Source organism: Sesamum indicum, linkage group LG7, assembly GCF_000512975.1.
Source record: "Sesamum indicum cultivar Zhongzhi No. 13 linkage group LG7, S_indicum_v1.0, whole genome shotgun sequence".
NCBI classification, from domain to species: Eukaryota; Viridiplantae; Streptophyta; class Magnoliopsida; order Lamiales; family Pedaliaceae; genus Sesamum; species Sesamum indicum.
This window is the reverse complement of record NC_026151.1, coordinates 1,969,149-1,980,901: the sequence shown is the minus strand read 5'-3', so window position 1 is coordinate 1,980,901 and position 11,753 is coordinate 1,969,149.

The following is an 11,753-nucleotide window of genomic DNA, read 5'->3' as shown; positions in this document are numbered from 1 at the left end:
AACCGCTCCCACGTGTCATACATTTGGCTTGTCGAGTCTAGTCCCTCGCTAGCTTGGAAGATGTAGTTCAAGGGAGGCCTCGCTAGAGCCTTGGACTCCTTGGCGGTTGGGATCCCTAGTGACTAGGAGTCCTCACCAGCGAGGGGTCTCCCTCAACTAGAAGATACGCGGTCTTAAGCAAGTTTAGCAGAAAATAAAGGCAGATCTTGGCCTATCTAACCAACTTTAACCTTTCTTTCCGAGATGAAGGAAGAGGTACAGACCCCATTAGATGGGGGCATCCCTATATATATACAGGTTTGGTCCCTTAGGCGGGGAATACTCTCCAAATATTCGAGCATTATTTTTAACACTGATCAACCACTCTCTCGTAAACATAGCATATTCTCTCTCATAATTCTATCATCATATCTTGATTTCTTATTACATTTCATTTTTTTTTATAATTATCTTCTCTTAAATCCAGTACTAACTTGGGCGTCTGAGTGCTAACATGTTATTTTGCAAGTCCCGTTTCTTAGGTCCTTACACTTCTTAGCTCAGATTCAAAACAGAAGTCCAAACTTTTTGGACCCGTGCTATTTCCGCACGCATCACTCTTTATTATTATTTTTTGTTACAAAATTTATTTTAAGTCCTTTTTGAATTTATTATCATCTAAGTTTATTATTGTAAGCTTGTTAAATTAAATTATAATTTAAGTTCATTATGTATTATTAACCATTATTTTTTTATATATAAATTTTTGAGTGATTTAATTTATTATTTATTTATTTCTAATACAATTATAAATTTAAGTAATTAGTTATAAGAAGACCTCAATATAATAAAAAAAATAAAATAAAACAAGCACATCCCGCCTAATGCGGGCCTGGTTCGGGCCTCAATTAGGCCAATCCATGGGCTAGGCCGGGTTAAAAATAGACCAATAGGGGCCACTTAGAGGCCCAAGACCGCCCCAAGACTGGCTATGAACAATAGCTAGCCTGTCCTGGGCAGGACTTTTTCAGACTCATCCTTGCCGTTCTTGGCTCAACCCAGTTCACTGTGCCTTAACCTTCAACTATATATATTAGGATAATTACACTGCCTTCGGAGATTTAGGGTAATTATACATAGACTTCTTGTGGTTTGGAAAATTACATAAGTACTGAGGTTTGCTATAGTCTAACAAATAAGTTCCTCCATTAGTGAAATTTCACTGAATTTGTTAATATGAACAAAAAAACTGAATGAAAACTGATGTTTACCATCAATTGACTTATTGCAGTTCAAATACATTTTTCTGACTAAACTACCCTTATAATGGTGAAGAATATATATCTCCTTAGATGCATTAACGTGTGGAGGTGTATGAGGGTAACTTGATCATAAAAATATTTATTTAACTTATAATAAATCAATAAGTCAATTGGGCTACATATAGATCTTTATCTAATTTTTTTTTGTTAAAATCAACAAATTCAATAAATTTTGACTAACCGAGAGACTAATTTGTTAGACGAAAGCAAATCTTAAAAATATTAGATGTGATTTTCCAAACCACAATAATTTTACGTGTAATTATATAAAATCTCAATAAAAACACTGTAATTATTCCCATATGTTATAGTCAACTTTATCTTCCATTTATGGCATTTGATTCGAATTTGATGAATTTATGACAAGTGCAAACTAATTCGCCTTTAGTTTCTTTCGTCGGACCTACAATCCTTATTATAGCGTCATGTTTTTGGCAAAATAATTTGGATTCTTATACTTCAAGTCCGATTTTTCCTCAATCCTTGGTGTCGATTTTCTAGAACAAGAATACGTCTAATTTATTTATAGAAAGTAATTTGTTTTTTTTTTGAAATAAAGGGAGTAATTTACTAATTTTTTTTATAGGGACTATTTTCTTATTTCACATATCATATGGATAAATTACATTTAACGGGATAGAGTAGGTTTTTTTTGGTGTTAATTGGTATTGCATTCATCTTAACTGGTCGACCGATGGCCTGAACTACAAATACTGTTCTCTAAAAGGCCTGCCTATTGTTGATCATACTATTCGACTGGTAGATACAACAATTGGATCGAAACATACAATTTTTTTTTTTTTTTTTTGGAAATTGGATTGAAATTGGATTCCAACTGATGGATGGATCGATAATGGTCAAATAAGTAAAAATGGTATTCTTCCAAGCAAAAAATAATCATATGGATTAGAGGTGGCTGATGAGTTCTACAGGCTCGCAAGGTTTGATTTTGAGCTTGAGTTCGAGTTCAATGATGTATGTTCATGCTTGGAGTTTTTTCTATTTTTTATATAATTTTTATTTTTAAAATTTTTATATGTTTAATTTCATATTCAATCATTTATCAATTCTTTACTTCAAATTAACCATATTTAACTATATATTATTATTATTAATCAATATCATACATTTTATTTTAGATAATAATAAACTATGGTACTTTTATTTATAGATTTAATCTTTATACAAAAACAAACTTAATGAATAATATAGTAAATTCAAATATTTTTTTAAAAATAATTATTTAATGTGACACATATAAATTTTATGTTATATTTTAATATCTATTTGTAATCTCGTATACTTTTTTAAATTGACAAGTCCTAACAATTAACTTATAATTTTTTATATATATTTGTGAGTTTTATATTTATATCAAGATATATAGCATGTAATATATTTTATTACTTGTAAATTTATGTCAAAATTTGGTGATTCCCTTGAATTATTCTAAGGATCATCATAATAATAATATATTTATGTAAAAATTTGGTGAGCTGAGCTCGAGCTCGAACAATTAGAGCTTGTCGAGCTCGAGCCACAAAAAAAAAAAAAAAATAATTCTTGAGTAATCATTCTTGAGTTCAAGCTCACAAAAAATGGTCGAGCTTGACTCATTTTCATTCCTAATTTGGATTGTTGATCCTGATTATGTATAAGTCCTTTACTTTTTTATTTGGCAAAATTGCAAATGCAGTCCTGTATGGGGTGACAAAATCAGTCCTATAATTATAGAACTGACAATTTTAGTTTTTTATATTTTAAATTTATAGTAATTTTTGTTCTTTCATTAACCAAAAGTGATCAAAAAATAACAAATCAAATTGAGGTTTAGGGTTCCGTTGACAAATAGACCTCACTTACATAGTCAACATCCTATATGGATGTTGATGAGGCAAACAAAAAAGAAATAGGAAAAGTCAATCGATGATGAGGCTACGATATGAATGGTGCTGTTAATGGAAATTGATTGGAGGGACGTGTGTGCCATGGGGAGGCAGACACAGGGGTATTGGTTCTCGCCGGCGGTGAAGATAAGACGAAAAAAATAACAGTGGGCGGCAAAAAAGTGGCGAAAATGAAAACAGAGAGAACCAAATAGTGGATGAAAATGGATGGGCCTGGGTGCAATCGACTTGCCATAGGAACGGGAGTTGATTGGTGGTGGTCATGAACAGTGGACAGGATGGACAGCAGGGAATTGAGAAGAGAGAAAAAATAGATCTATGCTTAGGACAAAACTATAACCTGCGATTGGGGTGCGTTTGAACTCTGGTTGAAACACATGCTGTAGGGTTGAATCAAAGTCAAAAGACGAGTTTAATGGTTGTGCGCGTGGCTGGAGACTGGTAGGAAAAAAAGTCCAGCGTCTGATTGTGAGGTGATGATGGTTAACCATCCATGTAGGATACTGAGTGTGTAAGTAAGGCCATTTGAAAGCGAAATCCTAAACCCTAATTTAACTTGTTAATTTCTTATTAGTTTTAGCCGAGAAGATCAAAATTACTATAAATTAAAATATAAAGGACTACAATTGACAGTACTGTAGGTTTGGAATCAATTTTGGCAACCCATGCATATAGAACTAATTTTGTAATTTTGCGTTATGGTGATGGGAGAGCTTAGACAAAAGAACTCTTAGAATTGAAAAAGTGCCCAAAAATGGCCAAGCAAAGATGGGCCATCTCTAAACTCTAATTCATAAAAAATGTAGTAGTTGAAATTGTTAACAAAATTTTCACCTGCAAATTGCTAAGAAAGAAATTATTGTAGTTTCTGATCCTACCTCTTTTTTCTGGTGGTTTAAACGCATTTTTATTTTCGATATCGTGGAATTTTAGTTTTATAGCTTATTTGGATATCAATTTAATTTTATATGTTTTTAATTTTCAAAATGTCACAACACAATTGATTGAAATTTTTAAAAGAGAAGACCACCTCCCCCCCCCCCTTTTTGTTTTGTTGTGCTTCGCCAGGTCTAGGTAAGGTATATGAAGACAAAGCTTGTTTTACATTGTTGACAATGAAACTTACCAAAGAGATTTGTTTTTCAACAAACTTTAGCTTGTCCATAAATAGATCAGGTTATTCCCTAGATCTATGTGAATAACTCTTTGAAGTTTTTCACTGGGCTCGTGTCATGATTTTGACTTCTTAAATTCATTAAGGTTAGGTATATTGGCTGAAAAGTGATGTCACTTTCTAGTTAATTTTCATCACTCTCCAACTAGTTTTGAAAAAAATCTTGTAATTTTTGTTATGAAATTGCAAAAATTAAAAACATAAAAAATTAAATTACTATTATAATAAATTACAGGATCAAAATATTAAATAATTCTAATTACAAATCTGAATATGCAATTGCTTTTGATGGTGTGGACATTGACTGGATTTTACAGACTAAAGTGGCAATTGTCAAGACAGATTAGCTATGCTGGCACTATGATCCGAAAGGGACCTTCTCGGTCAAGAGCACCTACCTTTTGGCTCAGTCGGCATCGTATCCATCTAGCTAGGAGGTGGTCGGGCGTGTAGCAAGAGGCATGGAGTTTTATTTGGGACACTAAGGCCACTCTGAAGGTTTTGTTATTCGCTTGGAAATGCTGCCGGAGGCTCTCCCTACCATCTCAAATTTGGGCGATCAGGGGTTTAGGTTCAATAGCGCGTGTGTCTTGTGTGATCAATAGAAAGATGATATCATGCATGTTCTAGTAGAGTGATCCTTTGCTAGACTCACCTGGGCGTTTTCTCTAGTTCCCTATCGTGTGACCACTTGCAATTCTCTCAGTGTTGATGCTTGGATGCGGTGGGCAAACAAGGCTCTTAGCCGGATCGACTTTGCCTTCTTTTCAATCGAGTGCTGGCTGTTGTGGGGTAATGGCAATGCACGATGTTTTGAGTACTACGGGAGGAGGCGTTGACACTCATCTCCCAGGATCTAGGCTGCTTCCGTCATGATAGTTTTGATTGTTTGATTTTGGCTTTTGCTAGGATGGTCTTTACTCGTTTTCTATCGTAATCACTTTGGCTTTGTACGAACTTTGATCTTCTTTTTTTTTAATTATTATATATCGGGTTTATCCCAAAAAAAAATTAAAAATGCAATTAAATCCTTTCCCTTCTTGTCTTCCATTTATGCGTTTTTTTTTTTTTAAAAAAAAGAAGCAACAATTTGGAAGAAACCTACAAAAGATATTTTAATTATTTGGTCATTCGCCTTATTTTCTTATGGCCTCGGTGATTTCATTTGCTACTCTTTTGCAAGTTGTCAACGCATCCTATGAGGGCTTTTCTCACTCACTCACTTCCTTTTTTAGACCTAATTTAACATAATGTAGGTCAAACGCAGACATCCCAACATATGGGGTTATTTGTACGTTGTTCTTTAAACTTTTATTATTTTATACTTTCGTTCAATTTTTTAATATTTTTTTGCTTTGTATTTTTTTGGAAATAATGACGGAATTTTTATCCGTATATATTCACGTGTCTGACGATAATTTTGTATTGGGTATTATAAAGGTTAAACACAGATACTCTTAAGATACAATCTTTTAATAAAAAAAAATAAATAAAAAAATCAGAAAAAAGAGAAAAATTCTAAAAAATTTAATACTTGATTTGTAGATGAACGACTTCACATTGCAAATCAAAATCAAATTAAAAAGCAAATAATTTTGCGCAACATTAGTGTGAAACCCCTAGATCTAACAAAAGAACTTTAAACTTCAATTCACAAAAAACAAACTCAACAAAATCACAAATTTAGCATAACATAACAAATATTGAAAAACTAACCGAACAACCCAGATGAAAAAAATTACGAAAGAGCGCAACTTCACAACAATTCCAAATATATTCATAATGTATAAAAAGAGGTAACATCAAATCCAAAAAAGAAAGAAAAATTGTGTGTGTTTCTGTCTGTGCCACCATCAGACATATGTGTGTATTTCTTTCTACCTACACCAACATTACATCTGGCATGTAATATCTACAAATCAGGCATTGAGTTTCTTGGATATTTTGGAAAAAATGAATGAAATTCCCCTGTGTTTTAAAATGTACGCAAAAAACACTCTCCTATTTTCAGAATAGGCTAAAAACCCCCTCTTGTTTTGTTTTAGTCAGCAAAAAATCCCCCATTTTGTTAGAAATTAAAAGAAAATGGAAAAGACGTGCGTCCGCTGCGTTTGGTAGTCATTTTTTGCGGTTTGTGTTCATATTTAATGATAATTTTGTATTTTTGTTAGCAAAGGGTTTTTTGGCTTGTTTTGTGTATTATATTTAAATTCAAATAATTTTATAATTGCTAATTATTAAATCTAAAATTATTTTTAATTAATTAAAAAATATATTTAATTAAAATAATTATTACTAATTAGCCAAAAATATTTACCTATTATAATTATTTAAAATATTCTTAATTAACTAAAATATATTTTAATTATATAATTAAAATTAATTAAAAAATTAAAAGAAAAGAAAGAAAATCTGCTATTTCGCCCCTTTTTTCGCTAGAAACTTAAAATATTCTTAATTTACTAAAATATATTTTGACTAATATAATTAAAATTAATTAAAAAATTAAAAAAAAAGAAAGAAAATCTGGTATTTCGCCCACCTTCGCCGGAAACTTCGAAACAATTTTCCGACGCCGTTCGGACGAATTTCCGACGCCCAATGGTACCATTAGAATCCTCTCTTCAAGACGAACATTTTCATACCTTCAATTTGAGTTTTCGTCGATCATAGAGAGTGGGCTCAAACAACAATCGCCGAATATATTTTCCGCCGATTCGTCTCAGTCCGATCGAATCTCGGTCTCAAACTAGCACCATCAGACTCGTCTCTTTAAGACGATTCAAACGAGACCAGCCTCACTCAATTTGGTAAAGAATTTATGGAGATATGATGATTTAACCGAAATCTCGTCGCCCGCGACGAGATGTGGTGGGGGGAAGCCGGGGTAAAGGGGGTGGGGGTGGGGGTGGGGGGGGGGGGGTGTGGGTGGGGTAGTTAGTTATTTTTGTTTAATATATAATAATAATATATTTTTAAAATTTTAAATTATTTATATATAATATAAATTAAATAATGTGTTGAATCTAGACTTTTTATTTTTTAAAAATATAACGGTTGAGATTAATTGATTAGATCTAACGATTAATATTTGATAAAAAAAGATCCAATGGTCACTAAAATAAAAAATAATATGTATTAAATAAGGGTATAATGGTCATTTTTTAAAAAATTAACACCGCTAGTTGGATTTAATGGAGAGAGGGGCGATTGAGTTGAGTTTTACAAAATACATTGGAGCTTTTAGCCTACTCTAAAAATAGGAGGGTTCTTTTTGCAGACTTTTTAAAACACATGGGGGTTTTATGCATTTTGTCTGAATTTTTCCTCCAATTTTCTAGAAATTTTCTCCTATCTCATAACTTGTTTTTAAAAAAATTGGGGCAAAGTGCAAATGACCCCATGTATTGGTGGAGTGGTCTGCATTTAATCCTATATCTTTTAAAGAATTAATATGTTACTTCCTCACTGCATAAAAATGAATTATTTTTTATATTTAAAAATAATGATAAATCAATACTCTCTTCTATGGTCGAACTATCGTTAATCAACATTGATTATAATTTTATCTATGTACAAAATATTTGTTATAGTTTGTAACTATAGCTAATATTTTAACTTATAAAAACAACGATTAATAATCATTACACAATCATGATAAATTAATTTTCGTCACAATTTTTTTATTTTTAAATATAGTAATCACTGACTATTAATTTGTGGCAAATTTATAACTTTTCGATAAATATGATCTCAGAGAACAAAATCGACAAAAAAAAGAAAAGAAAAGAAAACAATGGATCAAACTAAAAATTTCGTTTCTCGAAGAATAAAAAACACCAAATATTTATAATTACAACAACAAATTAATTGATATAAAGCGTTCACCATCAAAATATTTCTGTATTTTTCCATAGTTCAAATTGAGTGTCACTATTGTCATTAATCTCAATGTGAAAAAGAGATTATAACTTGGTGAGAGGGTCACCCGAGTATCTGTCAAACTATGGAAGAGGAGAACTGATACCTAAAAGGGACACCTATGGTATATATATGTTAATATATTAAAGGGATAATTACACTTCCCTTCTCAAAAGTTTGGTATAATTATACATAAATTTTCTGTAGTTTGCCCTGAAGTTTGCTTCCGTCTAACAAATGTCTCTTCGTTAATTAAAATTCACTAAATTCGTTGATATTCATGAAAAACTTAATAAAAATTGATATTTATCCTCGATTTATTTATTACTGATTTATTGCAAGTCAAATAAATTTTTCGGACTAAACTACCCTTGTAACTGTAAAGATATACCTCCTCATATGCATTAACACGTGAAGACATAGAGGATAATTTGATCATAAAAAATTATTTAACCTGCAATAAGTCAGTAATATGTAAACAAATGTAAATATAGATTTTTTTTTAATTTTTTTTTGTTAATATCAGCAAATTTTGTGAATTTTAACTAATTGAGGGACTCATTTGTTAGATGAAAGCAAACTCTAGAGGTGCTAGATGAAATTTTTCAAATCATAGAGGGTTTAAGTGTAATTACACCAAGAGAATATCATGTGGATCACAATCGAGGTGTATATGTTGAATCAGACCATATTTTAGTGATAAGATGAAGAAAAAATTGTTATCCAGTCCCATATATTAGGGCTTTTTAATTTAATTTGTTATGATCTTCTCAAGTTTAAATATACTTTTGGTTCCGTAATTTCAGTCATGTAATTTTTTTGGGTAGTATTTTGGTGCTATATTTTTTTAATTTTTTTAGAATTTTTAATCATTTCTTTGCCAGAATTTATCCTTTTTGCTAGAAAAAATATATGTTACGAGAACAAAAATGCATTTCATTCGAATTTCCCATATTGCATTCTATAAGTTCAATTTTTTTTAAAATTTTAGTCCTTACGTGCATTTTTCCTTCAATAATTAATGGAGCTGTTGGCATTTTCTTAAATTTTTCGTTGATTATTAACCAAAAAATACACGTGAGGACTAACATTGAGAAAAAATTTAAATTATAAAATATAATGTGAAAAAATCATAACAAATGAAACTAAATTTAAAAAGACACTAACAAACCAAAAAAAATGTGATTTTCCCTAAAATTGATGTCTCATAATGTAGAAAATTGGGAGTTTGGATCTCACAAATATAGAGATATATTGACGTCGATTGTAATTCTTTTTTTTATTTGTCTATCCTTCTGATATGCATGACAATGTGGATGAATTGGGGATACAACTTAAGTTTTTGCATACATTCATTTCATCATGATAAATATTATTAATTTATCATAATTTTTAAATTATAATAATTTACAATGTAAGATTTATGTGCGAAAACTGCGTGCAACGGGCTATAATAATTCGTGTAGTGACTATTGATGTTGAAATAATAGTAAAATTAAAAAAAAATTAATTTGAGGCAAGATATATATTAGAAATATTTGTGCTGCGAAAGATTTTCAGCTGCTCATCAAAATAAAATATAAAATACTATTAATCATGGTTCACTACAAAAAAAAAAAAGATTATTATATAAATCAGTACGACTTGAAAATTATGATAAATTAATATTATCTACCACAGACAACTAAATTGATCTGACAACTTTCAATTTTGATCACGGTTATCAACATTTATCATAAATTTTACCTATGATCAGATCATTTGTCATGATTTATAGTTGCAGTTGATTGTTGGGCCTCAATTGTAGAAATAACGACTAAGAGAATGGTTGTACAATTGTGGTTAATTAGTATTTACTATTTTTTTTTATTTTTAACCATAATAATTAACTATAACGAAAAATAATATTTTCTAGTGGTTGCACCTAAGCTACAAACCGTTGCTTCTATAAAAAAAAGGACCAAAATATTAGTTATATTTAAAAATCATGAAAAATGTTTTCATCATAACTAAAACTATGATAAATATTGATTAATTGTATAAAGAATAATCTATTATTTTGAGTGTCATAAGTACATATAACTAATATCAAATAAATACACATTTACAAGAATATTTTTTATACACCGATGTGTATATATGTGTACATATTATACAGATAATTACATTGTCCTCTCTGATACTTGGTATAATTATACATAGACCCTTTGTGATTTGAAAAATTATATTTAGTATCTCTAAAGTTTGCTTCTATTTAACAAATAAATCCCTCTGTTATTGAAATTTTATTTAATTTGATATATTAGCAAAGAAAAATAAATAAAAATCTATGAGATAAATGCAAAGTTGGTACCGTACTATACGCCATTTTGCGACTTAGGTACCATACTTTTAAGAGAAAAATGCAATTTATCACCCCGTGATATGAGACCTGAGCAAAAAAACCCCTATACGCCATTTTGCGACTTAGGTACCATACTTTCAAGAGAAAAATGCAATTTATCACCCTGTGATATGAGACATGAGCAAAAATATCCCTGTAAAAGTTCAAATAGCAAATCCCCCCCGGGCCCCAATGTTTTGAAAAAAGAAGCAAATTACCTCCTATCTAAACCATTGGGGGGGGGGGGGGGGGAGTAATTTGCTTTATTTTTTGCCACACTGGAGAATAATTTGCTAATTTTTTTTTACAAGAGGATATTTGTCCAATTCACATAATATAGGAGGTTCAATGCATTTCACCCCTTTCTAAAATATCCTAATTTAGTACCACACAAATGAAGACATGGCAAAATTGATGTCGTAGTTTACGAAAGTTGCAATCAAAGTACCTTAGTTTCTGAATTGACAATTTTAATACCATGCCCTATCTTCTGAACATATCATTTTAGCCCTTAAAGTTTGATGTTTAAGATATTTAGTCCATGGTTTGAAATTGGTATCAGTGCCCAGGTTTATTGAAAAAATGATTGTTTATATTATATTTAGATATTTTTACCACTAACGTAGGAGACCTTTGAAAGTATGGAATCGAGCGAAAATTCAAGTTATGATGATAATAGGAAATATTTTCAAACTCTGAAAATACAGAGAAGGATTTTCCTCAAGGAAATTCTTGAAAGAATTGACAACAGTCATAAAAGGATTGACTCGAGTCTTCTCACGCCAAAAAGAAAAACAGAGGAATGGTTGAGGAATTTCCAGGTCCGCCAAATACTACTAGGAAATGCAGTGAGGTGCTTACACTCCATAGAAGTCCATAGTAGAATACCAACAAGGAGAAATTAAACAGGTAAATTTCTTCACAAATACAGTTTTAAAAATTATGATTAAAGGAATCGAATGAAAAGAACTTGGGCCGAATAATGCAAAAATCTCTCGAGATTTAAAAGACATTCAAAAGACCGTTCAAGAGTATGGATTTAGGTTATTCCATATACCTATGAAATT